This window comes from Phalacrocorax carbo, chromosome 6 (genome assembly GCF_963921805.1).
Source record: "Phalacrocorax carbo chromosome 6, bPhaCar2.1, whole genome shotgun sequence".
NCBI classification, from domain to species: Eukaryota; Metazoa; Chordata; class Aves; order Suliformes; family Phalacrocoracidae; genus Phalacrocorax; species Phalacrocorax carbo.
The window spans coordinates 14092828-14118470 of NC_087518.1; the positions used below are offsets into that span (position 1 = coordinate 14092828).

General features: G+C 47.0%; 1 long non-coding RNA gene across 1 annotated transcript in view; it reads left to right on the plus strand.

Annotated features, from left to right (window-relative positions):
* LOC135314055 (uncharacterized) overlaps nt 1-10159 on the plus strand; it is a 36623-nt gene extending 26464 nt beyond the window's left edge. Inside the window, exons 2-3 of the long non-coding RNA XR_010373541.1 lie at nt 5352-5516; nt 8876-10159. This is a non-coding gene — a long non-coding RNA (uncharacterized LOC135314055). The remainder of the gene's footprint in view (nt 1-5351; nt 5517-8875) is intronic.
* The last annotated feature ends 15484 nt before the right edge of the window (nt 10160-25643 follow it).

Here is a 25643-nt window from a genome sequence, read left to right on the forward strand (position 1 = left end):
CCAGAAATGGGAGCCTTCTTACCAAGGGTGAATGTTTAAAGATATTTTCTTTAAACAAACAAAAATGAAATCTCTAAGAAAGAAGTGCATCAACAAATAGCAACATTAATAGTACTGGATCTGTATAGATCTAATTATATATGTTACCACAAGTAAAAAACCACAGCGTTTCTTAAGAGGTAAATACAGTCTTGCTCCAGATGGCTGAATTGAGATGCAGAGCAATGACCTGTCTGGTCTGTGCAGTTGGCAGTGGAGAGAATATGTGAGAAGTGATATATGGGAGCTTGAGTTGGGACACAGTCCCGCCTTCATCTCAGCCACAACCCAGCCCCTTTTGGCCCTTCGCCGTACCTGTCACAGGGATGTGGCACCAGGTCCTGCGCCCCCGCAGTGCTCTGCAGCTGTCCACACTGGCACACAGCAACCTCTGTCCCGACTGGATGCGGTGATGCTCCTACCAGAGCAGCAGTGGGGGCTGGCAGCAGAGATCAGACTTTCGAAGCTCAGAATACCCCACTGCCGCCTTCTGGGAGTTCATAAAATTCATTCTGGTTCATACCTGTTGTTTTAAACCCATTCCTTTCGGAGGAATGACTCAGCTCAAGAAAGAAAATAAGTTATTTTCTTTTCTTGGCTAACTAGGAGAATCCAATGATATCTAAAGGATGATCCATTACATCTCTCTGACCTCTGAAGCTGGAAGAAGCTGTTCCCCCATCTGTGGCACATCTCCTGTTTTATTAGGCTCATGCACAGTCTACGCTTGCCTGTATCAGCCACCTCCTGTTTTTCCCCCACACTGTGTGTTGACAGCTCAGACCAAGACCTTTGCAATGCTTCAAGCCAGCTGAGCCTGGAAACTTCTGGACGATCCAGGCAGTGGTTTCCAATCACTCTGTCCCATCCGCTTTCCCTCTCCCCCCCACGGGGCAGCTCTCTGCAGAGGGCAGCAGTGCCAGGGCAAAGCAATGTGGGACGGGCCTTTTTTGGGGAAGCAAATGCGAGACCCCAGCCAGCTTCTGTCCTGCATTTCAACTTCCGCAGCCCGACATCAAACATGTCGCTGCAGCCTGAGCCCCCACGGGCCTGACAGAGGAGCAAAAAGAGAGGGCTGGAGGCAGCAGATCCTAATCTTTATTAAATAAGAACAAAGCTTATGCCGGCTAATGAGAAAAACTAGCCGATGAAAGATCCGGCAAGCTCCTCAGAAGGACACAAAGAAATTCTCTCTGAACAAGAGCAGGCTAAAAATATTCCCGAATATTTATTTTTCTGGCAATGGTTTCACAGGCTCCAGATTCAATGCTGCCTCTTTGGGTATTGGCATGGCTGTCGCAGTGATTTCAGAGGAGGGTACTCCAAATACTGCACGATGCCCGGAGCCACGGCAGAAACAGCCCTGCAGCCAAAATGCAAAAGCATAAACTGTCTCAGTGCTGTGAGGTGATGGCAAGTCACTGTACAACTCTCTTTCTCTAAGGACAACAGGGTGTTTTACCATCAGTTTAGATCCATCATCCTGTTTGGAGCCAGTGTGTAAGAGCCAGAGAAGCACTTTTCTGCCACAGAAGGCACTTTCCTCCAGTTTCATTCCCTTTCTTGATTTGGGTCCCTGCACACGGGGTGCCAAGGTTGCTGCTACTAAGGCTGTACACCCTCTGCATCATGACATCAGACGCATCAGGGACAACTGGCAGAAAACTGGGAGCACTGGTAGTCTTATCCAGCTTGAGCACACAATGTTGCCCCAAAACATCTCCACAACTGCTGAGTCTTGCCAGCTCCATGCCTCCTCCCTGCAGCAAGCCACAGCCTATGCAGCTGTCATTGGTAAAGGTATGGGCATCATTTGCAACCAAACCCAAAAGCACGTGAAGTTGCCCAGGTTGCACATGTAGTGTAACGAACTCAAAGCGCAGACCATGCCTGGGGAAACCAGTCAGGGCAGGGAATGTTTTGAGAGGTTGTGAGCAGGCCTGCATGGGCTGCAGACCCCAGCAGGCGAGCATGCACACATGCAGAGGCTTGCAGAGATTCAGCCAGCCCAGCTGCGGCCCTTGCTGCCTCCCAAGCGCCCCTGCAACCTCCATCCAGCCCATTATCTCCAGAGATGGTTAGTGGGAGGTGATGGCAACCACAGTGCTGGATCAGACCAACCTGCAGGACAATCGGGTGGCTGCAGGGACTGCTCAGAAATCACTTCCTAGCTTCACAGCTTCTCCCCTCTTTCCCATACAGCCTGAACCCCAAACCTCAGCCTCGAGTGCCACTGAACTTGGCTGAAAACTTTGCTTCTAAAGGCAGAAGCAATGCAGTGACGAGGCCTGCAGTTCCTTCTCTGCATTTGCCTTTGCTGACCATGAAACCTCAGCCTCTGCTCTTTTAATGCACTGTGGCTGAACTTGCTGCCAGAAGGTCAAAGGCAACATAATTTACTTGAGCTTTGATGCATTTGATACAGTTTGGGGTGAGAAGGGAGAGGGGGAGGACAGGAGACGGATGGGATAAGCAGTGGCAAGGAAGGAAGGAGGTTGCCTGTTTGTATGGGAACAGGATTAGTATGAAGATGACAGAGTAATTTTCTAGCCAAGAGGGACTTAGCGATAACCAAAAGGGTTTTGCCTGGAGCAGGGGGCTCTACAAGCTCAGATCGGCATGGTGGGTAGGAGGCAGCCTGAGCATTTATCTGCAGGCCCCCTTTTATCTCCTTTTCTGATTAGAAGATTGGCAAAGGGAGGGGGAGGGCAGTGTTCGTATTCTGTATTGCCTGGAGAGTCCTTTTACTGCTCAGGCAGAACCACGAGACCCTCACAGTTCCCTTCCTGGCAGACAGCTCTCATCGTGTTTGCATTTCCTTAAAACCCTCCTCATCTTAGAGCCCTTTCCAAGCTGCTTCATGAAGGATCCTTGCCCATTTTCCTGCAGGAAGGAGGTTGCAAGACACAGAGCAGGTAAATGAACCCTTGTGGTACCACAGGTAGCTTTTTTCAGAGCAAGAAACCTGTTGTTGTAGGTTTTCCTACAGGTACCTGAGGCCATATCTTGGCTATAGGCTTCAGGGCAGGACTGAATTAAAAGCAGGATCCAGCAGCTTTTGCAAAGAGCCCCTCCTGATGGCAATGATTTTGGGTCACGTCATGCACCTCACTGTGCTGTCAGCACTTGGGTCAGAGTCTGATGCTTTCAAACAGAGGTTGCTTCCCCCCCTTTTTTTTTTTTTTGGGGGGGTGGAGGGGGAAATAGAGAAAAAGGGCAACATCCCATATGAGAAGCTAAATATTTTACTCTCCAGCATTTGTCTTAACTGGCTGGTGTTTACACAGGGGCAAAGAGGCCGGGAGGAAGCGAAGCGATGTGGCTGCTGTGGTTTCAGTTCTCACTCCACCTTGCTACTGAGAAACTGGACCCGTGGTTTCGTTTGTGGCTGGGGGGGAAGAGGAAAGGTCCTTGGATCTGATCCCTACTGGGGAGCCTTTCCCAGCCCCCAGAGGTGCCAACAGCACTGATAGGAGCTTGAGAAAAAGGAGAGAAAACCAGACCTCTAACAAACCCAGCTCTGGCAGCTCATGGTGCATTAATATTCACTGCAGTGCGAGGGGTGTAAATTCACTGCTATCTCCTTGGAGTTTGCCGTTTATGCCATTCATTTCACATAGATGTCACTACTGCCTTATGAGCACTCCTCCGAGCCAGCCGGTTAAATGGACCCAGTGCATTATAGTAATGGAGTAACTGTATAAAAACAATGAAATCCAATCTCTTTAAACTGATTTGATGTCTGCCTGAACCACAACATTTCCTGCTAATGGCTTCCTTCATTTTGTAACCGTGATCTCCACCTGATCAGATTACAGCTGTTTTTAATTACAAAGCTAATAGAGTTTGTAGGCAGTGTCAGGCAGACGGCGCATGCCTGGGGTGGGCATGGGGTGGTGGGGAGCTGGGGGGGGCTCTGGGTGACTCTGCTAATACACTCGGCCCAAGATGACTGTCAAAACACTGGGAGTGGGGGGCATCTAGGAAGGATGGTGGTATTTTTCAGTGTGGAGCCAGCATGCTGGTCACTGTGGTCTGCGCAACAACAGCCCTGAGTTGTGTTCCTGCTCCATGCTCGGGGTGCCTTGTCACCCTGCTTCATGGCTGGCAGTACCCAGGAGATTCGTGGTATGCCTGGTGCACCTGAAAGGCAGGTGTCACAGTGGTACGAAGGCATAAGAAGGGCAGAATCAGCTTTTCTTGATGATGGAGTGTAAAAAGACCAAAGAAAGGGGATGGGGGGTGGGAACCAAGACCAGAATAGGAATGTACAATGCCATTTGACTTCTGCAGCTGATGGGGCAGGAAAGAGCATTGTGGATGACTGACAGCGGAAAAAGCCCTCGAGATTGATGCCTTTCTTATGGGATAGTGTGATCAGCTGCAGGGTTGGTGTCGTCTACCTCATCCCAGGCAGCAAACCACTGGGGACCATCTCCATGGCTCAGACCCATCCCTAGTGGCCTTGTTTTGCCCAGCAGTTCGTTTGTATATTGATTGCTCCATCTCTCCTGGTTAAGGGCACAGATCAGGATAGCTGCAGGGAGAGAAGCAGTTTAAAAGAGCTCTTCCCAAGCAGCACTGGCCAGGGACGCCTGTATTCAGAAGAGCATGTGTGCATACACTGCAGGCAAGCCGCAGTTTAACTCCCTGATGGTGGAAAAAACCTATGGGTGTGTTACAGATGGTGCTAGATAGCTCATGCTGATGTTTAGGATTCAGCTGAGGCTGGGTTCTCTTGAAGTTGGTTGAAAAATCTCGACAGAGAAACAACAGCATCTGCCTCTTGCACTGCCCTGTCCTGCCATGTGAACCTCTTTTGTGGGTGGTAGAGCTACTCTTGTCCACCAAAGCATAATGCCAGGCAAGTGGGATGGCTCAGTGGCGAGCAACCCACTTACAGCAGCTGGGTAAGGGTAGGAGCAGGCAGAAGGAGCCCCCCCCCCCCCCCCGACTCAGCCAAGCCTCCGTGCGCATGTCCCTGGGCGGTGTGACTCATGCCAGAGGTGCCCCACTCAATTCACCCTGCCACTGGGGATGCTTGTCCCTCGCTGTTGTAATGCCAGAGCTGCACGTCAGGTTACACACCAGCCTTGTAAATTATTTAGGGTCCACATCAAGAGTGCATCAATTATGTACCCTAGGACTTAATTACTTAGCTTGACAGGAGTCTCTCCCCTTAATGTCATTGTCTTCTTGGTCTCCCCTTTCACAACAGAGCTGTGGATGTTCTGCTGGGAAGTGTGCGTTGTTGCATGTTTCTGCTCCTTCCCAGTATTGCCCAAACTCATGTTTCCTCCTTCCTTTAGCAGATGAGGAAAACAAGCCCCAGACATGACTCCTGGACAAGGCGAGGCTCTGGGCCCCTGTACCATCACTGCTGTGCTCTGCCCTTGAGGTGTGTCAGGCACTGGACTCCACCACAGGTCCTAAATGAGCACATTTAGGAGGCTTTGGGGATGCTGTAGTTGAACCAGGTACTAGGATAAATTTTTGTGATTTCCAAAGTCCTTTCTGCTGTCTGGTGACCCACTAGTGGCTGGAGAAGAGCAGCTGGGGATGCTGCCCAGAGACGATGCCTGCCCATCACACTGAAAGCCATCACCACGTGCCATCGTTCAAGTCAGCGCTTCACTCCTCTCTCTCCTCCCCCCTCTTTTCTTCTCCTTCCACCTCTTCCTTTATCTGAACTTTTAAACCCCACGTCTGGTGCAGATTTTTACAGTAATGCAAGCCTTTGAGAATTGTTAATGCCGTGCTGTTTTCACAGCGACATTAATATGCACTGCAAAAATGCCAAGTATCAAAAGTCGGTCAGTGCTGCTGGGAGGCTGTGGGCTGCACGAGAGCAGGAGGCGAGGACACGGCCATGCTCAAGGGGTGCAGCTCAGGCAGACGAGGCCCCACGTTTGACAGGATTTCCTCTCCACGCCATCTCTTTGCAGTGTCTTGGTATGTCTTTAAAGATGTTTATTTTTCAACCCTTAAAACTACCTTTTCCTAAAATAAATAAATGAAACTAAGACCAGGAGCCTAGGATTTTAAAGCCACCCTACAATAACAAAGCAGTGTGTGCAGATCAGTTGTCACCAGCAACCCTATAATAACAAAATAATACATGCAACCCCATGCAATGCTAAAACAACTGTTATGGGCATGTGAGGGAGGAAATATATTTTCCAGCATCGAGCTTAACAAGACTTTGTTCTGCAGTAAACTCAGGGGTCAGAAGAGGGATGTAAGGACCAAAACACCTTGAGTGGCGTAACTTTAATGTCAGGCAGCAGGCAGGGTTGTCGGACACGTGGCAAACATTGCTTCGTTAACATGGGGTTTAATAGTCTGGAAAATTAAAAGAAAGCAAGGTTTTTGTGATGAAACAGGAAGTTCCCTTGAATCCTAGAGCCTTTGAAGAATTGTTAAAGGAATGAGAAATCTGTATGTTTGAAAAGGCTCTGGGTTGTGGAGCCAGAGAGGGCAGGGGGACATGGGGAGGGAGGCACCAAGCACAGACCTTTTCCAGTCCCACACTCCACTCTTTGTTCCCCTTTTTCTTTTTTTTTAATTATTTGATGCTTTTTCATTGCTTCATTTTTTTTCTGACACACATGCACTCTCTGAGGTTAGCAGGAGTTTTCTTAGGCTTAGAGCAAAGCCCCAGTCCTACATCAGGCTGTTGCCAGCATGGCTTTGCCCACACCTTTCTGCCAAGTGGTGAGTGGAAGTAGCTCTGCAATCCAGGCTCTGCTCATGCCTGACACACAAAACCATTTTTTGAGGAAGTGTTTCTGGAGTTTAAAAAGATCTGGTTAGCTGCTTGTTTTCTTTTATCTTTTTTTTTTTTTTTTTAATTTATTTCTGCCCCTTCTATTTTTCGGGTGCAGCACTTCTGTGTGGCTGCAGGAGCAGATGGGCAATGCCTCCCCTTCCTGGAGTGCCTGGTTGGCCAAGAGAAGAGTCACTAAAGAAAATTCCTGTATGATTTTCAACATATTTTCTCAGTGTTTGAAATACAAATATGCTGAAAAAGTGTAGCTCAGTGGCTTAGCTATTACTAGAGGGAAGCTGTTTGCCGCAAAACTGATGATGATGAAAGGCTGGTCAGAGCTGAGCTTAAAGGCCTGTGCATGCCTGTAAAGGCATCTGGAGACTAGACCTGAGAGAGGCTTTCAGCCGGTTGAAGGCATCTGGAGGATGCCCAGTGCTGGAGGGATGCCTGCAGGCACGTCTCCCCAGGGAATGTGTTTCATTTCCTTGCAAGCCCAAGGCAGGTAGGACCAGCTTGCTCTTCCTCCCCCCCCCAAGGGAAACAGGATCTGCCCTTCCCCAGGCAAAAACTGCTGGTGATGCATTGCCCTTTCCCCTTGCAGGGTGTCCTTCCTGGTGCCCAGAAATGGCAAGACATGAGCAGTGAGATGGCCGAGAGAGAGCACCCAGGCACTCAGCAGAGAGGGCAAGCCTGGTGAAGGGAGCCTGGATGAAAAGCCAAGAGACTGTCATGACACTGTTCTTTCCTCTGTGCTAATTGTACACTTGGGACCAAATTTAGCCTGGTGTAACTCTGCTGAAGTCACCAGGGATTAATTTGGCCTCTGGTGGCTCCATTGTTTTAGCTAAATGAGTCAGAAGAAGCAGCCTATTCTTATCTGCGCACAGTGGGGCGGTGACAGTAATGGTTTGGCGACATAGACCCCAAAAGCAGCGTGACTAGGACCCCAGGATCAGGGCTACCAAAGCTGAAAGGGGCTGCAAGAGGAAATGTTTTGACATTTGGGTTATAGATTGAGGCAGGCTCAGCGTGGGCGCACTAGCGGCACTCACCACCGCTGTAGGCAGAGGGGAAGGGGGCTGTCAGGTTCCCTGAATATTCGGTGGTGCCGTTTGGAGTTCCTCAATTCTTCGGCCACTGGAGAGGGAAGCTGTGGCTCTGGAAGGGGCACGTGGTGTCGAAGGGGACTTCACACCACTTCCCAGCCCGGTGAGAAAGGGAGCCCAGGCTGGAAATGTCCAAAAAGCACCGGCTGCATCCCTGGGCTGCTTGTGCATCTGCCAGCAGCGGAGTGTGGGGAAGGAGGGATGGGATGGACCATGGGCTTGCACAGGGCTGGAGGAGATGTCCTGGATATGTCCTGGATATGGCCAGGAGTTTTGCCTGCTGGCCCAAGGCAGCATGCCAGTTTGGTGTGTTGTGAATTCCCTGAAACTTCTAGGAAATACAGGATGAGTTGGGAAGTTGTGAATTTTCCAGCCCAGGTTAAATGTGAGCTGTTTCCAATAAAAGATGTGTTTGCTGGATGGGCTGTGGGACCCATGTGCCTCGGCCAGCCAGCATCAAGCCTTGTGGCAGGTGGTTTTGGAGGGACAGTGGAGCAGGCAGTGAAGACAAAACTGTTGTCCCCCTTCCCATGCTGTACCCACTGGACAGATAAGCACAAGACTTCAGTCTCCATCAACCTGGCACCTTTTGCCATGCTAAACATGCTTGAAAGCTGGTACAAAGGCAGATCTTCTGAGGACAGAGGTAACAATAGGTAGGAAGGGAGGGGAGAGCAGAACTGGAGCCTCGCTGCTCCCAGCACTCTTGCACCTCTGCAGCTTGAACAGGCGCATTCCCGGTGTCCAGGGCCGGATAATAAGCAGAGCCACAGCAGCTATTCAGGAGGCTCTGACCCTGGCTAGGTAACTACATAATGAGCCTGTTTGAATTGCTCCCGTCCCTGCCAAAGGGGTGGGATCGGGGGATGCTTTTGTTTGCAGTAATGAACCTGTAATTATGCTACATTTCTTGGTTTGAACCACATTTTTTTTGTGTGTGTTGTTCTCTTTGTATTGACAGATTTATGGCCAGGATACTCCGCTGCACCACTAGCCATACGACACTGTGTGGAGACTGTCTGACTGTTGTCTCGGGAAGGTGTGGGGAGAAAGCGGAGAGTGTCATTGCACTACCTCAGCCCCTGAAGGGTTAAAAAAGTACATTGAAATGAATACAAACGACAGAGGCACCGCCTTGCTGAAAGTCACTCGTTTCAGCAAGGAAAAAAAAAATCTTTTGAGCTCCAGGTGAATTAAAAAAAAAGTAGGGAATGACTAAACTGCATAAATAAATAAATAACACACACCAGATTTCACCTCCAAGGCGCTCAATAAAATTACACTTTGAAATGCAAGGATTAAGCAGGGTAGGTGACAAGGTAACTTTGTTAACAGGCTAATCTCTCGCTTTAACAGAGACAGGGGATTTACATGTGACTGCACAAAACTGTTTTATGGTCTCTTTCCAGCTGGAGGTGGTAGAAAGGGGGCAGGATGAGATGGGACAGGGTTGGATGTTTCAGAGCCATTTGTAAGATGCGTTTAAACTGCTTTTTTATTTAGGTTTGTTTATGGTTTTTTTAAGCAAGTCTGCATGGAAATGTGTCACCAATAATCAGCTGTTACCAAACAGTTCAGTAAGGGATGATGAAGATATCACGGGATGATGAATAATTGGGTAAAAACATTGGTGGTGCCATTCCTCCCTGAATGGTTTTATTTGCTTTCTTATAAAAAGGCAACCAGCAGCATGGGCTATTCAAAATGTTATGTCAGGACTTCTTTTGCCCTGAGACTTTCCCCTGAATTTCACTGCTTCTTACCCCGGGGATGTAGAAAATCTAAATCCAGACTACTTTTTTTAAAATAGCCCTTCTGGTTTGTGTGGAGGGAAAAAAGAAAAAAAAAAAAGAAAAAGAACAAAAAAAATAGCTTCATGTCTTTAAATTTCTGTCCATTACTAAAATGTGACAGTGACAGGCGGATGAATCTAAAATGAGACCTAGGTCCTCCTGCATGGGTTTGTTCCCCCAAACCCTAAGATGCCCACTTCATTTCACCAGGGTGCAGCCACTCCCTGCCATCCTTCCTTCCTGAACCAGGCAGAGTGCTCCTCGTTTTGGATCTCAAGCATTCACATTAAACCACCCCTAGTGAACCAGAGGAGGTGCAGAAGAGCAACCAGGAGTTCAAACCTTCTCCAGGCTTCGTTGTTTCTGGATAAAAATGACAATGAGAAAGTTCTCTCCTCCATAATGTTCATTTGAAATTCAACAGAAAACAGCACACTGAACATGTTCTCTGGTTTTAAATAGATCTGGTGAAAGTATTTATCATGTTGTCTTTGTTGCAACATTGCTAGCATATTTGTGCTGGCTGCAGGCAGAGGGACTGATTCTGGAAAGAAACTTGGTGTGAAGTCCCCAGCCCATTTACAGATTTATGTACTGGCCCATTTCTGGATGAGGTTTCAGCTTTCTCAGGCTGGTGACGGTGATCTTGTCTGTGAGGGCATGGGAGCTGAGGTCTTAGGGAGGCTCTGCCACTGGGTCAGGGGGAAGTTGCTTTTCCCTTTGCTTCGATGCCTGGGTAGCCAGAGGGAAGATGGTTTCATACAGGAGGATTGTGAGCCTTAGTTGAGTATGGCTGTTTAAACGTTTCCAAACCATCAGTCCAAAGAGTCTTCTCTACCGATGCTGAAAAAACAAAAAAATTATGTGGTCAAGCATTACCCCTCAGCCTCTGAACCACAGGGGTATGTCCTTTCCTGCCTTTTAAGCTACCTTTGCAGGAAGGTGTATGTAAAGGCTCAGCAGTGCATCTGCCCAAAACAACCATGGCCAGCTTGCCCTCAGATGTGCCAGCAAGTCGTGGAGCTGATGGGAATCCAGGCAGAGGTCAGAGCTGTAGGGGTGTGGCAGGAGGGAAGACAGAGGGACAGGATAGGGCTGTCACACAGCATGGCAGGTCACCATTTCTCCTGGGGAGAAATCCGACTCTCCAGTGCATGAAGCACTTTTCCAAAGAAAATGCCCAACTTTGGGCTGAGTTGAGTGAACCTGATTGGATTGCTGTTCAGCCCTCCCAGTCATCACTTGGACATCGAGGAGCTGGAACAGCCAGTGTTACGTTGAGACCCCTCTGCTCCTCAGCAGTGATAACCAGTGCATACCCTCTGCACAGCTTGTGGGTGACAATAAAACTTGTCTGCTTGCCACTACCACAGGGCTGAAGCTCGCACGGGGGCCACACGGGCTGCCTTGTGCCAGGTCCCAGCAGGGCTCATTGGAGGTGGACTGCTGACTGTGAGCACATCAAGCACTTTCCCAAGCATGGCTGGAACAGAAAGTATTAATTACCCACCTTAAAAATCAGACATAACCCTAACTTTGAAGTTTATCCATTGTTTGGGTGCTAAAACATATTCAATCTGAGCAGCAGATGCTTATTCTGTGCAGGAATCTGACCAATTGTTTCCCTTCTCTCTCTTGTCCTTATACCTTAAATCATTTTGACCTTTAATTGGCCCTAATTTGCCCACAGACGGCCCTGGGACCCTTCAACACATTTGCTTGTAATTGGGTCCCTTTGTTATTTTTCCAGAGAGCCACTGCTGGTTGTTTCTTCTTTAAAACATTGCGGCATGTCATTGAGAGCAGAGCCGCTTTTAAATTAGCCCTGCTGGGGTCCAGGAGAGCCTGTGAAAAGCCCAGCAGAGAGAGACAGGGCTATCTAAACGCAATTATCATATCACTGCGAAAATGTGAAACCAGCCTGAGCTTAAGCAAACATCACGCCCATCGGCTGGAGGGTGGTAAATACTTTGCTGGGAGGCACGGGGTTGAACACAGAAGAGGTGATCCTGCCATCACACATTTTGCCCAGCAAAGCAGTGAACATGTCTGTGTCTCTTGCTTGCTACAGCTGGGGATGTAGCTTGGCAATGTGTTTTCCTTAGTGGTTTTATTTCATTTCACTTTATTTCAGTGTGCTGGTTTGGAAGTGATTGGTCTAGTACAGTTATGGGGCACTGCACTGCAGAGCAGGAATAGGAAAGTCCAGGAGAGGAGCAGCAATAGCGGTGAGCGACTGTATTAGCAGACAGAGCTTCCCAAGTAAGGCCCTGTGTGCACTATTAATCTGGCTGTGGCCACAGTTTGCCCCTAGCCCTGCTCATAATATCATCAAGATCTTAACTGTCCAAAGCTAAGTTAGAACAGCAAGAGATAATACTGCAGCTAGATAGCATCTGTACTGCCTCCTGTGCTAATGGACAGTTGCTCTGTAACCGAGTCTCCCTACTCAGTCAGCCCTGCAGCATGGAGACCTCGCTTTAATATTTGCTCCATGCAGACCTCAAAATCAAGTTAAGTTACAGTGCTCTCAAGTCTCTGACCACGGGTTGTTGTGCCAATGGTCCTCTTGTCACCAGCTGAGATTGAAGCTGATGCCCAAGCAGCTGGGAGCTGCAGTGTGTCCCGTAAAGTCATTTTAGTACCAGATCCCAAATAAGTTTATTTTCCATGGCTTAAAGCTTCCATGCAGGCAGCACCCACAGACTTCCACCACCTTGGAATGGATTAGCAAACTATATCTCACATTGTACAGAAAATCAAGTGAGCCGTGGCTGGCAAAAGCTAAGTCTGGATTTCTGCCCTGCAGAGGGGAGTTTTGTATCAGGTCAGTCTGTCCGTGTGTGGCTCCAGGAAGGAAAAGATGCTTGCTGTTTTCACCCGGCTGATGCCTGTGGAGGTCAATGGTGATTGAGGAGGACTTGCTGCTCTGTGAAGGTAAGTATGATGATGCCTCCTCTCCCTCGAGGCTGTGCACTGAGACAGGCATGGCGAGATGGTGATTGCAATGTAAAAGGCACATGTTTGGAAGGAAGACAGAGTCCTGCCCTGCCAGCATGGCTGTTAAATTGTAGCTGAAGCCAGCAGAGATGCCCTTAGAAACATGCAAACCTCACAAGTCCTCCATTGCCTGTGGATATTTCTTGATCTGAGGGACTGGAAGCTGTAGTTTCTAACGGTCAAGGCATCTAATTAGGGTTGAAGGTGGGTGGAATTAGCTCAGTAAAGTAAGTCTTAATATTTGGCAGCAAGACTTCTAGCTGTGTAGACATCCAGCCATGATTTCACACCGTGTAAGCGCCTTTGAGGTGCAGGGGGAAGAATTCCATTAAAGTGTACCCCTTTTGCTCCCCAGGTCAGACTCTGCTCTCCCAGAGCCATGTAAAAGGGGCAACACTCCTTTGCCCGAACCTCTACTGGCTGGAGCAGCTCACCCAAAACATTAAGCTTAGAATGCTGCTGGCACAGAGGGCCTCCTGGGTATGACTGGAGTGCAGGTTTCAGCCAGGGGATCACCTGCAGTCCTGCAACTGCAGCCAAGGAAAGTCCTTTTCTGAAGGTAACATGGAGCCAACAGGCCTGGGGGTGAGGTTTGAGGTCCATACATTGCACTCAGGCATGGCTGGGTCATCCTTTGGAGGACGGGCTGGGCACTGTGTCCAGTGCAGCGTGGCCCTGCCAAAGCAGGGCTGAACACTCTGGAATCTGCAAAAACTGAAGGTGGGAAGCATTTTTTTAGTCATCTTCAGAATCTGCATCTCTCTCCTAACTTAACTGTACAATTTTCCTGGGTTTTTCTGATGTTTCTGTCCAGCTTGCTTAAGATCCAAGGCATTTTATTTCTGCTAATGAGGTTCTGGTGAGATGTGGGCTCTTGCTGGAGTTCAGCAGTGGTTCCCTGCTGTACAGCAGTAAGAGAGGACAGCGCACACCCCGAAGCATTTACAGAGTCAGGCCCCAGTCCTGGCAGACTCCTGGCAGACGCTGGTCTGCATAAGTATGTTTAGACACATGATCCTTCCCCTGGAGCTCAGAGTGCCCAGAATTCTTGCATATGTAAATGTTTGCAAAGTCAGGGCTCTGTTTGTATTGCCTGTTTACTAATTTAAGTTTATATTTAAGCTTCTGATGTTCAGCTCATTTTTTTTAATCCATCCATAATTTTAAGGAAAGGGGTTTTTCTTTTGCTTTTGAAACAGATGTCTGAATTGTTCCTTGTGAGTTCAGCATGTTGCTGCAGTAGCTACAAAGTCTGGGTCCAGTGGTTTGAGTTGGAGTCTCTAGTTTTGAGAAATTATGAAGGAGCATGAGAACTGTACTGTACAAAACCTTGTCAACCCATTGCCTTCCTGAGACTCTTTTGTCCCTGTTGCTGCTAGGACATGCTTCCTCATGTCAGACCATTACATAGGCCTGTGCTTGGTGCTGAGTCAGAATGGTCATCTGTCCTGCCTTTGAGCAAGACAAGCACAACAGGGCATGCCTGCATATGCCAGCTCCTCTTACAAGCCCAAAGACTTTCTGGTGGCTTGGACAAAGCCCAAAGCCAAAGGCATAGGAAGGAGATGTTCATGTCATGGAAGCCCTCTGACAGCACTGCCTTGGTCTCTTCCAGGTGCGAGACAAAATGCCTGGCTGGTAGGGGATGGTGGCATGGGATTTTGTTCCTGCCATGCTCTGATTGCAGTGCATGGAGAAGCAGAGGGTACTGGTCTTCAGGGCTGTCAGTCCAGCACTAGAAAATTTCCCTTTCAACAACTCTATTTTTTATTAAAACAAAAAAAAGCCTGAGCAGTTAGGCAGGAGGAAGTTATATTTCTCCAAAATACTCAATGATGAATTTGGGAAAATTGGAGGGAAGCCAAGGAGCTACAGCGGAGAGTGAAAGTTGGGTGACTTTCCTGGGAGTGACCAGGGAATTTTTCAAAGCCACCCTACTCCCTTCCCACCACTGCCACAGGAGAGCAAAAACCTTGGCAGGCAGAAGAGCCACTGCCACCGCTGCTGCCTCCTTTTCTTGCTGCCAGATAAAGAGGACAGACTCTCCTTTTTCAGCCCATTCTGCTCATACAATGGGAGAGGGGGATCAGCGCCAAAATTACAAGTGTGAGCCCTTAATGCATCAGGTTGAACAATGGGCTTCGGAGGCGTCTGCCTTTTTGCGAGGAGCAGTACAGCTAGTTCTGACTACCCAGTGCTATGGAAAAAAACCTCATTGTCCTGGCAAAATGCTCCCCAGAATGAAAACACCCTCCTCCTCCTTTCTTCAGCTTCCTAATGGGAAGCAAAATAACAAACCAGGCCCACAATTAAACAAACATGCCACTAACTGAGCAGAGCTCAAGTGTAACAGATGTTGTTGCAGTTGGACCAGGCTGGAGGCCGGGAGCGAGCCACGCTGGCTGGCTGCAGCTCCCAGGATGCTGTCACTGCAAGGGTTTCTTTGCTGTACCATGGCCTTCTCCTTCCATCAATCTTTCTTCATTTTTCTCTGGTCTGCCTTTTCCTTGCTCTCATCTTCTTTTCAGCACATCCCTTCCACTTGTCCACCCCACTTCATCCCAACATCTCGTTCATCACAGATGGTGATTCTCATTTTAAGACTCAAACCCACAAATTTTATTTCAGAAAAGCTCAAGAAGATGTGCAAAGCTGCTTCAATGTACCTTTTAGACCTTTTTGGTATAGGAGATTATAGCAATTCTTTTTCTCCCTTTCTTTTTTCTTGCTCAGATCTGGTGCAGGGACCAGCTCTGTCCCCTCACTGGCATGCAGTCTCCATGAGGATGCTCAATGCCACCTGCAGCCCCCCCTGAATTTGATGGTTGTGGTGCAGGTGGCTGTTGGGCAGGAGCTGGGCACACATAAGATCCCAACCCCAAAAGTGCTGGCTCCTTCTTCTTCCAAAAATCACTGGTATCTCTGCAATACAAAAAAATTTGGTGTTGGAGAGGTAGCAGAGATAACTAAAGAAGTGCAAGCAAAAGGCAAACTGTGTCCCATATTCAGCTGAATCCACTTCTCTGGGGCTTCACAACTGTCTTGCAATCCATGATGGGGGTCTTATTACCTCTGAGGCTTAAAGTCCCTAAGTGCCCATCTGGCACCAGCTGATGCTTCTGACAGCCCGTGAATCCTTCAGCTTTGCTGGGATCTGTTCCTTCCAACTCCACGGCAAAGGGACCAAAATAATTTGGCACATCCCAGACCTGGAGGCTGGTTGGCCTTGCTCACTCACCTGCAAAGCTGTGTCAGGGTCATACACTGCTGGAGGAACCAGAGGGACTCAGAGGTTCAGTGAGAGCCCAGCAGCCCTCCAGGGCTGGACACAGTATTCTCAGGTCTTTAGGTCACTCCCTAGGGCAAAACCTCCCCCTCTTGTCTGGGACCCATGGTCACCAATACCTTGCTGAGGTGTTTTGAGGAGGAATAGAGGGCTGTAACATGGGGCATCTGTACTCACACACGTTTTTGGCTTGTCTTTTGTTCTGCATGCTCTTGCAAGTATAAGGTTTTGCACAGTGAGATTTTGCCTTGCCCTAGGCTGCCATAGCACAGCGACTTCTGCAACTATTAATAGAAGCTTGAAGACGTAAGAAAAGTTACTTCTCTTTCTCCTTTAGCAGGGGAGCTGGAACAAGTGGGAAGATCCTTGAAATCTTCCTCGAGCTATCTCAGAACAGGGATTGGACCAGCCCAAAGGCCCCCAGAGCCATCAGCACTGTTTGGGACTGGAGCATCCCCCACCTACCATGACTATCAATGCTGTGAGGTGGAGCAGATAAGCAGCTGAGGGTGAAACCCTGCTTGGTTTACCCTGTTTGTCAGGTGAGATGGGGTGGACACCCTGGGTCACTGGCAATATTAAGCCGACACCACCTCTCAATGCTCTGCTTTGGTAAGGAGCCAACCAAATGCTCAGCCACTATTGACCAGAGCTGCTAGTTCACCGTTCCAATGGTCAGAGCAGCACACCACAGCTAGCTCTAGTAAAACTGGCTCTCATGTGCCCCCACATCCCTAGCATAGTGCTAAGTGATATTTCCACTCATACAATAAACTTGCGAACAAACAACAGGGAGCCCTTAGCAAAAAGCACCCCGCTGTCAAAACCCCTCTCTATTTCAAAATGAAAACCAAGTCCAGGTGAATGTCCAGGTCTTTCAGACCAGGGTGGCACTGAAGGTAAATCACAGCAAGCCAACCAACCACATATCAGTTTACTTATCACCTAATAGTTGTTTTTTTTATATACTTTTGAACTACTTACACTGAGACAAAGCATCTCAGATGGAAAATTTGATCAGGGTATTTGTTTTTACTTCCTTTTTTACAATTGGTACACACAGTGTGTGCACATATGTGACTGTACTTTTGATAAATACAGCAGCAGTTTTACAAGGTTGGCTCCATTAGAATAGTTGATGGCATGACCTAAAGTGGCTAGGAATTACCATCCAGAAGTGGATGTAAAATTATCAGACTTCAAGAAACTCAGGAGAAATCCTGTCTTATAAACACAGGTGCTCTGTACAAAAAATGCATCTCTCTTCTCACTGACCTTCATTCTTCACCCCACCCCCTTCTTTCATTTGAAACTCAAATTTACCTCTTCAATTCCCACCCTATTGCCCACAGCATCTTTTGTTTTCACAGTAGCTTGCCAATGCAGATTTTGAGACTAAGACCTAGAGAGACACACCATGTGTGTGCACAGCAACCTCCACCCTCATGCTGGCTCTGAGGCTCACTGGGTCCTGTTCTGAACCTGCTCAGGATGCTAAACAGCAAAAAGAAAGTAATTTTTGGCTGGATTAGTTTTATGCCAGCTCAACATGTTGAGGTAATTCTTTACAGAGTCAAGTGAGAAAAGGAGTGGAAAAGAGGGAGACCATGTAGGCCAACAGTGCTCAGCAGAGAGGTTTACTAGGGATGCTGCAGAGCTGCTGCCTCCAGCCCCATTTCTTTAATGCTGGTACCTTATATATCTGGTATGGATGTTTGTCCTCGTTCTTGCTCGAGGCATTGACCTGAACATACTGTTTAACAGCAGTCCTCTGCTTAGACCCATCCCAGTGAGAACCCATGTGGCCTCTGTATTTTAAAGAAGATTTAATTTAGGTCTTCTGTAAGCTGGACTATTTTGACAGAGCTGGGGAAGTGAAGGCACAAATAATTGACAACACAAATAGTTATGCTGGCCAATCAGAAGAGGTGGCAACCTCTGGATGGGAGCCATGAAAAGCCGCTGTGGGCAGACACCTCTGCATGGAGCTCAGCTGCAGCTAAAACAGGATGCAAATCCTAGGGCTTCAGTCACTGTTTCATCAGGTCAAAGGAAGGGACAGGGTGAATCAGTCCAGAGCAAAGGAAAACTATTCTGGATGTCTGCTAATAAAACCAAAGGGAACTATTTTTGTTGAGATTTTAAAAGATTTGGCTAATCCTCTGCCATTCTGTTATTTCCATTGTCGATCTAGCGCCTGGTTTAATTCCCATCCCAGACAAAAGCAGAAATGCCAGAATACCACAAGTAGCTGTTGGTCTCTGTAGCTCTTCAGGCCAGGTAGAAGCAGAAGTAGTGGGGATTTCTCACCAATTATCCACTCAGTTTCTAAAACAGTGTCTGTACAGTCACTTGAGTGTCTCAGCCCCTTCTACAGCACCAGCAACAGCAGCCTTTCCGACTGATTTGGCTGCAACATCTCAGATGCCTCATATCCCATGAGCTCTTGAGAGGTATAACCTCTATGTATTGCTTCAGGTCCAGCTGAGCATTTACTGGGAAGAGAAGGTAAAGTGAAGGGGAAATGCCCTATGTGACACAGAGCAAGGAATGAAGGCAGGACTGTGCAAGGCTAAAAGATGCTGCATGATGGCAATTCCCAACCACTGTAACACCCCCCAGGAGAGCTGCCATGAGCTGGAATAGTTTGTAACAGCCCTGAGGGATCAGGGCCAGCGCAAGGGAGATATCAGCCAGCTTTTTCCCCCTCACAGGACTGAAGCTCAGCGTGACTTGGAAAGGAACGGATCTGGGTTCTTTTTTTTTTTCTCTGGGAAATGGGGATCTAAAGATGCCAGCTGATTAGGGCTCTTCTGATGGGAAGAGCAAAATTGGAGCATCACATAATCTTGTAATCTGATCACCCTCAATCCAGTGATCGCTTTCTCGTTTAGGTCCTTCTTCTGTCCCTCCTGGATGGACCCCTCACTTCTGCAGAGCACTTGCAATGTGATACTATGTTCATGCAGGTTTGGCGATCCTTGCTTACTCCAGTGACACAATCAAGAGGAAAACATGCCCGTTCTCTGCAGCCTTACCAGCCCTGGAGAAGCCCTTAACCCTCAGGCCACTGGTGACAAGATGCCTGACATTCATCTATGCCTACAAGATCTCTGTGATGCAAAGCCCCTTTGGCCTTGTGCTACTCTGCGGGGGCATCCTCCATGCTCTTTGCATTTCAATCACATGCATCTACATAAAATCATCTGAGAATCTTATCGTAACTCACATAAAGTCCCCTCTGCTCTGTAATAACAGGGGCCAAATTAAGAGGGTCCTTAAACTGTGAGTCAGGCAATCAGGATGTGGCCTAAGGTATCAAAACTTCCAGCAATAAAGGGGACATCATCATTAGGTAACCCCCTTCAGGGACGGGTATGTGGCAAGCACTGGAATGCACCACTTTTCTTCATCTTGCTTGATATAATTACTTTCAGTGTTATTTAAAGCTCTGACTAATCACATGGCAATGGCCAGGTTTATAATGCAACAGTGTGTAGCCTGGAGCAAATTCTGACATAATTACACTGTATAAATTCCTCCATTAGAAATGACACTGCATTGGCATTGTGTACAAAGCAGCCATGGTCCAGTCAACTGGCTCTGTGAAAATCTGTCTGACAATTGTTTACCCTGTTGGTATCTTATTGACACTTCCTACAATGATGAAACTGTTACATGACAGCAAATGGGAGCCGAAGTCCTGAACGAGTCTCTCATTTCCCCTTGCTCACTTCAAGTGAGGTCCTTTTTTTTCCTGGTTTTCTCCAGATGAGGTCTTGCTCTGTTCTGATCACTCTGAAGGTAGAAAGAGCAGCATATGGTTATGGTACAAATTACAAAAGCCCACAGAAATCCTGGTTGGGGTTGCATCATTTGCCACAAGGAGCTGTTACTCCCGTAGGCCTTGTCGCTTCACTGCAGTGTGATTATGGGCCATTTTAGGATTCATTCCAACCTGGCATCGCCTTGTGCCATGGCAGGGTAGTGGGAGCCAAGCTGCCCTCCTGCTGCTTTGTGGCACATGCCAACAGAGTGGCAGGACATCACAATTGGGTTAATTTGTCAGACCCTGGCATGTTGCACTACAAATGATTGCATGACATACTTGTTTCCCACCACAGTGTCGGGGCTGTGGCACATTTGGAAGGCCTGATGAGAGGGAGGCTGCCCTTTTGATTGCGAGGAGGTTGAAACTTTCAAGGCTGTGGCCAGTAGTATTGGGGCAGAGGAAGCCAAACTCATTTCCAGTTTAGACCACTGATTCAGTGTAGGACAAGGAAGGATTTTATCCTTTTCAGTCTTTATCTTGTATACAGACAGGAAAAGAAGATTGGAAAATAGTAATCTGGAGCGATTCAATGAATCCAGTGAACATTGATTATGAAAACAAAAACTTGTGGAGTGCTTCAAAGGCAGTTTTATCACCTCCCTGAGAAGGTTCAGGAGGAACCCACTGAAAACATATCTTAAACAACAGGCTTGCTAGCAACAGAGTAGCAACAAATGGCGATACAGTTCAGAGGACATGGGATAGAGGAGTATGACTCCTGTCTGCCTCTAACCTGGGAAATCTGAGATAATTTGAAGTATGGGGAATGGGATCTGGAGCCTTTCTAGATCTTTAATTTCAAGCTGGCTCAGGAGACCAGGCAGACTCCAACACAGGCAAACTTTAAGAGTGAAATAGAGGGGGGTTTCAGTTATAGCTGAAAAAGAGGGAGACGTTGAATACCTGCATCCCTACCTGTGGAGGATTGCTCCTTGCAGTATGTTGTCCATACTAGTTAGTTTACAAAATCCCAAAAAACTGAGTGTCTTAAATTCCCTATGGAATAGACTATTCTTTAAAGGATGAATTGTCATGGTCATTGGGAAATGTTTTAACTTTGTGCAATACAAGTAATATTGGTAGCATTGTCCATTTTCACCAGGTAAAAGCTGAACCCATTAACCACCCTAAACCTGGAGCAGTAACCCATGTCTTTCATTTGTTTGTTTGTTTTCAGCATCATCGGGAAAGCTGTGACCTGGATGTGCCACACAGCCTTCTTCCTAAGCAGTAAGTAATGCCCCTAGGACAGACAATTTTCCTGATGGTATTCAGAGGCTGGCGCAAAGTACTGAGATGCTGTTGCATGTATGGGAACAGTGGTGTGGTCTCCTGCTTGTGTTCCCAAATCCCAGTGTCCCACCGTTGAGCTGGGTCCCTATGGGAATACAGTGTTTTTCCCCTGTCACACTAGCCGTACTGTGGGACCTGAGCAGTCCCCCTGTCTCTCGGGTACGTGTTCTTGCCTCAGCATGGAAGAAGTTAGCACTGCTATTCCCTATGGCAAACCAAGCTGTGGCTAAAGGAGTATTTAGATACCCTGGGCTGCCAATTCAGAACTTTCCTAAAACCAGCAGTAAAATTTGCCTCCAATTCCTTTTTAGGAAAAGAAGGCTGTAGTATAAAGTCCCATTTTCTAGGCATTAAATTTTACAACCTGCACCATTAAAAGTATTCTATGTCAAACTTAATATTTGGTCTTCAGGAACAGCTAGGAGGAAAAGAGGTTCCCTGTTTGTTCTACAAAACAGGAAAGTGGTTGCTTTCTATACTGTAAATATGCATTAGAAAGCTCTTATAGGCTCGTGCTGGGGATTTGATGTTTTCAACTGACTACATTCCTTACATTTTTGTATAACTGCCAAGAAAGCTAAATAAAATGGCTTTTTTAGTGTTTTCTCTAAGAATAGCCCTGCTTCTTTGCAAATATAGCAAAAGAATTGTTGATAATAATTCTTTGGGAGAATAACTGGTGTTATTGATGTTAAAAGTAGAAAGATTGTTGTTTCTCTGTCTCAGAAATACAGCTAACCAAGTAGGCAGGGACTTTAGAAAGCCTAAGCATTCCTTAGCTGGTTGCTGAGATTAAACTGGTTTCATTCCTGTGCCAGAAGGTGTAGAATCAGAGAAGACTGGCACTAAAGCTCAAGAAAAAAAAAATAAATTTGCATTTTCTTTCAGAATGCAAAACTGAACTTTTCCCCTCCTTGTTTGCATTTCTCAGTTTGCAGATGGTTTTGCCTATTGCCAATTTACCCTGAAAGCTGGGGGTTAATCTGCTCAGTCTGACTGAAATATGCACAATTAATACTTAGGCACCCCTAAGCCACTGCAGTGTTAGGTGAAGTCCTGTCCTCTGCAGATACCAGCAGGCAAAGGCTATCATTCTCATCTAGAGGTTGACAAGTCAGGCCAAATTTTAGACTACAGGCCCCTGGCTGTTGCTAGTTTGATGCCCTTCATATGCCAAGACCTTAGATGATTTTTGTAATGCCATATAATAAACTATTTTGGTAAATATAGTGGTAAAACCAGGATTGCAGCATGAGAATTTGGACCAACCTATGCCATGCTCTGACTGCTAAATATTGCTGCCATCCATGATTGGTTGAAGGCTCATAATCCACCCGTACGTCACAAAAAGGCCAAAATTATTTTTTTTAGGGTTGACTGAAAGCATCTGGCTTCCTCACAGTTGAGGCAACCTCTCACAAAGATTCCCTGTTATTAACCAGACCTGCACTTCAGTTAAGCATGCAGAGATTTGGTGCTTGTTCAACCGGCCCTCGCCAGGGCTGGTAGCCCTCGTTAGGATTATTTTTCAAAACAGAGACTTGGTGGGGCCAGGCTGTAGCATACACTGCCCAGATGCTGCCTTCTATTTGTTCTGACTCTGCCTCCTCCTAGTTTCCCTAGTTGCTCCCTACCTCTGCTGGAAAAGGTGGTAAATGGTTGTTCCTGCTTCACCTTTGCCAGTGCCACTCAGCAGTTCAGAGACCTCTATTATATTCGCTCACTTGTTTACTTCTCAGACTGAAGTGCCCCAGTCTCTTTAGTTATTCCTTATATAGTAGGTAAAAATAGGATAATTTGGGGAAGTAAGAGGTAACCAGTCAGTCCTGTCATGACTTCTTTTTCCTCTATTGTCAGTTTGATTACATGGTCTCCTTGTCAGTGAGAGCCACTCTGTGCATTTGAGGCCAAGCACCTTGGCATCTTTTGAGCCAAAGGAATCTGGAACCTTCAAGCCTGTGTTTGTGCCACAGCTTTTATAATATCCTCTACCCAAAGCTACAATATTTACAATGACACCAAAATTCATGGAGCCTGTAAGGGAAAGGCATCTCTTAATCTCTATGAGTGACTTGTGAATGTGAGGTGAAGAACACTGGAAGGCAGAGTCTCCACCCTGTAAGGATTTTCAAGATTTAAAAAAATTAAAACAGACCCAGTGGTCCTCTTAGCTATCAATTAAAAAAAAAAAAAAAAACACAAAAACAAACAAAAAACCAACAACAACAAACCAAAAAACACCACCACCCAAAACCAGTTTGTTTTTATCAAGATTGAAAGATGCCACACAGGCTGACTACAACATTAATGAGCTTGTCTGTGGTTTAGGAAATTCAGATGCAGATCCTTCACCTGTTATCTCCAGTACGTATCTGTATCTGGTCTGTTGGCTGCTCTGACTGTATTCCTAGATTTCATGCTGTCACTGCTAGTTCCAAATCTGGGTTGAATCTCAAGCAGGTAGGACCTTGTTAAGGTCCAAATAGCAGCCAATTTACCAGGCTCACAGAACTTCAATCCTGAATGAGGACAAAACTTTGAAAATTGCTTGTCCTATGAGATTTCTGTTATTCAAAGCCAAATCCACATGCTAAACTTGATTTGTCTATTCCTTTTACTGCTCTTTGGAAAAGTCTGAGCACTGTGATAAGGCCTTTGTGGAGCACATCGAGAGAATAATAGGTTAAATGTTGCAGATGCGCTCAAATTGGGGTTAGGGAGAGAACCCAATGGGAGAAGTAGTCTGGGATCCAAACCACTTTGTGACTTCTGCATAACTGGAGAATTGAGCTGTAATGGGATGCAGAGAGTCTGCGTGTTTGTCTGCCCATGAGAGGCACAGCTTCTTTTAAGTTGCCTGGACCACAGGCCCCAAAAGATCTTGTACTAACTATAGGATAAAATAACTGTTGCTTCCCTGAATCCCTCTATGCGCCTAAGAGGGACATGAGTAAGGGCTGAGTTCCCAGGGTGGGTGCTGGGAGCACAGTGTGAGAGCATGCAGTGCTGTGTAGAAACACAGCTTAAGGTCAGACTCAGCTCTAAAGCTTCCCCAGAATCCTAAATCCTCTTTTTATATGAGTTTTACTCAAACACAAACAATTAAAGAATTTCATCTTCTCCTACTATGGTGGGAAAGCCTGGATGCTTCTCCGGTCTCCAAACTTTATTAAATAGCTCAAGAGCGTTCCCTAGATGAGCATCCTGCCTGGCTTCAGACAGCCCATATCTTCGTGTTTGGTGTGAATAAATTGGTCACTGATGCCAGTTGGCAGCGGGGAAGAGAAATAACACAGCCTGTTGCAAAGGAGGGGGAAAAAAAAAAGCAGCTATCAGCCTCAGTGTCTGCTCGCACGATTGGAGTAATTTGACAAGGACTCCCATCAATGGCAGCTTTTCAGAGGTCTCAGTGTGGGCTATTGCACATCTCCTCTACCTGCCCCCTTTTATGTTTCTCCTAAGAACAACGCCCATGCAAGCTTTTGAGCTTAAGCACCATATGATCTGATGCCTGCCTGGAGCACAGGGAGGTGTTTTTTGTAGTTTTAATTTTGGAATTTGCCCCATTAATAGCAACTGTCTGATGGAACAGGGAGAAACTTTCCCCCTGGGCTGGATTGCTCTGGACGTCAGCAGCTCTCTCATCACTAGGGGTTTGTCAAAGCATGCAATATGCTAAGATCCTGCCAGTTCATCCTTCGCAAACTGAGTCAAAAGCATTAGTCCCACAAGAGCAAATAAGGTGTCTGCCACATGTCTGCTGGATTCTGCCTGGTGCACTGAGGCAAAGCCGCCCTTCCTTGTCAGTCATTGACCAAAACTGTTGATTCTGGAACAACTGACCATACTGTTTGTAAAGGACGCCAAAACCTCTTGAAAGCTGGGAGGAAAAGGTGTTTTCTTTTTGAATGAATTAAGCTGTAGAAGGAATTTCCCTGAGAGCTTGTTTGATATCTGGAGTAGAAATGGCTTTCCTTCTCCATTTCCACCTACTCAACACTCAGAGTCACATCCAGAGAGCCTTTAGACACATTTCTCCTCTTCTCTCCAGACTCCCTGCATTGGAGTACCTCTGCATTTATTTCTAGACAACTGATGAATGTTCCAGGTAGTCCAACTTGAACTTGCTTGCCAGGTTAGTGTAATGGACTTAATTCAGCCTACGGAGAATATAGCAGTTTTAGAGCATATTTGCTGTTGTATCAGACATTTCTGGCAGGGCTAAGCTGGAGGAATTTTGGTCCAGTTCAGTTAAACTGTCTGTTAAAATCACAGCCAGTTCCTGAACTTCTTGTTAAAGCTCAGGTCTGGTACCTCCCACTTCATGTACATGCTCTCTGTTTTCCTGGGAACCACCCCTGCTCAGTTTAGCTGGCAGTTTCCCCTGTTTCCCTTCCCCAACAGCAGGCTGAGAGGGGCTTTATGGCCAGCTCCAGGCCCCAGGGTCACCCAGACACCTCCTGAGCCACCCTGCTTCCCTTGAGAAACATAGCTGTGCAAAAGGAAAGGACATCCCAAGACCTGC